The following is a 3,705-nucleotide window of genomic DNA, read 5'->3' on the forward strand; positions in this document are numbered from 1 at the left end:
GGGAGAGAGGATTGGTGTGTGTCAGTCTATTTCCTCATCTACTAGTCCCTGGCTCCAGTGTGTGTGTGTGCAGTCTATTTCCTCATCTACAGTCCTGGCTCCAGTGGTGTGTTACTGTGTCAGTCTATTTCCTCATCTACTAGTCCCCTGGCTCCAGTGTGTGTGTCAGTCTATTTCCTCTCTACTAGTCCCTCGCCCCATGTGTGTGTGTCAGTCTATTTCCTCATCTACTAGTCCCTGCTCCATGTGTGTGTGCTCAGGTCTATTTCCTCATCACTAGTCCTGGCTCAGTGTTGTGTGTGCAGTCTATTTCCTCATCTACTAGTCCCTGGTCCAGTGTGTGTGTGTGCAGTCTATTTCCTCACGTACTAGGTCCCTGGCTCCAGTGTGTGGTGTGTCAGGTGCTATTTCCTCATCTACTAGTCCCGTGGCTCCAGTGTGTGTGTGTCAGTCCTCATTTCCTCACTACTAGTCCCCTGGCTCAGTGTGTGTGTGGTCAGTCTATTTTGATGACCTCCCCCGCTCTGCTCGGTTGGCAGGTTTTGAGACAGGCCTCACCGCCCTGGCAGAGACGTGAGCCAGCCTGGATATCCTCATTGATGACCCATCGCCTGACTAACACACGTACAAGGAAGACGGAGGTACTAGTGTGTACACACACATTTCCTCCTCTGACTTCCGCAGTTCCAGTAACTCAGAAACAAAGGTCAATCAGCAAGACACATAGCTGAAAACACACACACACACTCACTATCTCACGCAGAGCAGAGGATAACGCGAACATAAATACACAGACACTTGTACAATCTATGCATCTTGGGCCACAGATGCCTATCATGTTGAATCATTCAATAGATATATGTGAGGCATTGAGCAACAGCTGCTCACACAGGCCTGCACACAGCACACACACTCCCACACACCCAACCCACACACTCGCCCTCCCCCTCACAACAGCCATCGATTTAGCTTGTTAGCAGGTATGTGTACTTTGTCTGTGTAGGCCTGAGTCGCTGGGTGTCTGAGAAGAATGGGCCGAGGCCCCGGTGGAAGGGTGGCGTAAGGACAGCACCCCATCATGTGCTCTATAAGAGGGTGCAGTGCAGTTTCGAAGTCTACGGCTTCCAGGGCAAGACTGAGGACTTCATACACAGGGTGAGAGGAAACTACATTTACCATCATGCATCAGGTTGAGAACTTGATAAAGACCTAAGGGACATATGTTGTTTAAGGAAACACATTTGACAGCATAGATTGCGTGTGGGGAATCTTTTCTTTTTGCTCAACATATACACTGATCTCCAGCAGCACCTGCTGAAAGCCTTTGGATGTGTTTCTTTGACGTAAGAAATGTATTTCTCTCTGATGTGTATGATCTGACAGAACATCCAGGACATCCTACTGGTGGGCGCACAGACAGGCTGTGGCCTGGACAGACGAATGGCACGGTCGTAGAGGACATGGTTATAATGCCTTATAACATACAGCATATGATTAAATGGACATGGTTGTAATCATTTATATTATAGAACATGTTTATAATGCATTATATTATAGACACATGTTTTATAATGCATTATATTTATGAACATGTTAAAATGCATTATATTATAGAAATGTTTATAGATGCATTATATTATAGAACATGTTTATAATGCCGATTTATGTATAGAACATGTTTCTAAATGCCTTATATTATAGAACATGTTTATAATGCATTATACTATAGAACATGTTTATAATGCATTATATTATAGAACATGTTTATAATGCATTATATTATAGAACATGGTTGTAATGCAATACATTATAGAACATGTTTACAATGCATCATAAAGTATAGGACATGATTATAATAGGGTATGGTTATAATGCTTCATGTTATAATGCATCATAATGTATAGGACATGATTATAATAGGGCATGGTTATAATGCTTCATAACATATAGAACATGTGTATAATAGGGCATGGTTATAATGCTTTATAACATANATTATAATAGGGCATGGTTATAATGCTTCATAACATATAGAACATGTTTATAATAGGGCATGGTTATAATGCTTTATAACATATAGGACATGATTATAATAGGAAATGGTTATAATGCATTATAGCATATAGGACATTATTATAATAGGACATGATTTTAATGCTCTAACATATAGGACAAGTTTATAATGCTCTAACATATAGGACGATGATGATGATAATAATAGGACACGGTTACAATGCTTTATATTATAGGACATGGTTATAATGCATTATACTACGTCGTAATTAATGCTTTTCAATGTGCTGTTGACTGTCGCTGTATGTTTTTGTTCGGACATGCTTATAATGCATTATGATGTACATGTTACATGGTTATAATGCATTATGATACACATGTTACATAGATATAATAATGTATTATAATCTCATCCGTCTGTGCTTTTTCCTACAGGGATGAGTTTGGAGGATGTGAGAGAGTATGAGCGACAGATACAGGAACAGACCAACAGCAAACTCAAATCAACCCAGAACAACAACACAGGTAGCTATTAGAGCTGGGACCATAAACGGAAAATGATCGACACCGATCACTTATCCAAGGCATTTTGCTGATGTCATTCATTACGATAAGTACTCTCGAGAAATGTGTTTGAAAGTTTGAAATTAAATGCGTTTGCAAATATGGGTGATTGTTAATTGGATAATTGATTGCTTCAACCACAACTAGTATTTTATAATAATAAAAACTGTGCAGTTCACATTAATGTTAGAAACTTATCGCTCTATTTATCATTATTGTATCTATACAGGCAATTTATCGCTATATGGATTTTTGTTCGTATCGTCCAGCTGTAGTAACTACTAGTCTACTACTGTACTATTCTATACCATATTTTAATAGAGGAGAGGGAGGAGAAAAATAGGGGGGGTGTTGGGGAAGAGAGAGAAGGTAAAGTGGAGAAAAAGGAGAGATTGATAGAAGGAAGAATGGGTGGATGGAAGAGGGGGAGAAGAGTAAGGGAAGAGGAGAGAGCATATGGGAACATTGAGAAAGTGGGTGAGAAGGGGAGGGAGAAAGTGCAAGGATGGGTGAAAAGTGAGAGAGGGGGAGGGAAGAAGGGAATGGTGTGGAGAGAAAGAGAAAGATCATTGAGAGTGAGAATATGAGGTAAGAGAGAGCGAAGAAGCAAAATAGGAAGATAAGCACAGTGAGAGCAGAGGAGAGTGAGCCCAACAGGGAGAGACATTGCCTGGAGACTCAAACTGAATTCTTCCGCTGCTCTATGTTAGCTACATACTTCAGTCTGAGACTGCCATCATTGAAATTAGTTTGTGGTGATGTCTAAATGAGGGATGTCTTATAAAACCGCCCTCATTACAAGTAATCAGTGATTGGATAGTCTCTAACCAATCAGATTATCAAAGCCAATAAAGATTTTTCTAAACGCTGATTTACCCACCTGTGTTCTGGCCCAACCCATCGGTTTCTGGGACCAATCAGAACTGTTAGAATATGTTTGCGTTCTAGAAATTGTCGGGTAGGTACTCAGATCCAGACTCATTGCAGAGAAGAAACTAATGTCCGTGGGCGGGGCATATCGTTTGGCTGGAACAAGGACTTTGGGTAACTATTGCAGCACTTACTGCAAATGTCAGCCCTAGTGGGGTGTGTGTGTGTGTGTGTGTGTGTGTGTGTGTGTGTGTGTGT

The 3,705-nt window shown here is 40.9% G+C and overlaps 1 pseudogene; it reads left to right on the forward strand.

Moving 5' to 3' along the window:
- The window catches only part of LOC112078794 (cytoplasmic phosphatidylinositol transfer protein 1-like), an 18,117-nt pseudogene that overhangs the window by 7,073 nt on the left and 7,339 nt on the right, over positions 1–3,705 (forward strand).

This window comes from Salvelinus sp. IW2-2015, unplaced genomic scaffold, assembly GCF_002910315.2.
Source record: "Salvelinus sp. IW2-2015 unplaced genomic scaffold, ASM291031v2 Un_scaffold6275, whole genome shotgun sequence".
In the NCBI taxonomy this organism is placed as follows: domain Eukaryota; kingdom Metazoa; phylum Chordata; class Actinopteri; order Salmoniformes; family Salmonidae; genus Salvelinus; species Salvelinus sp. IW2-2015.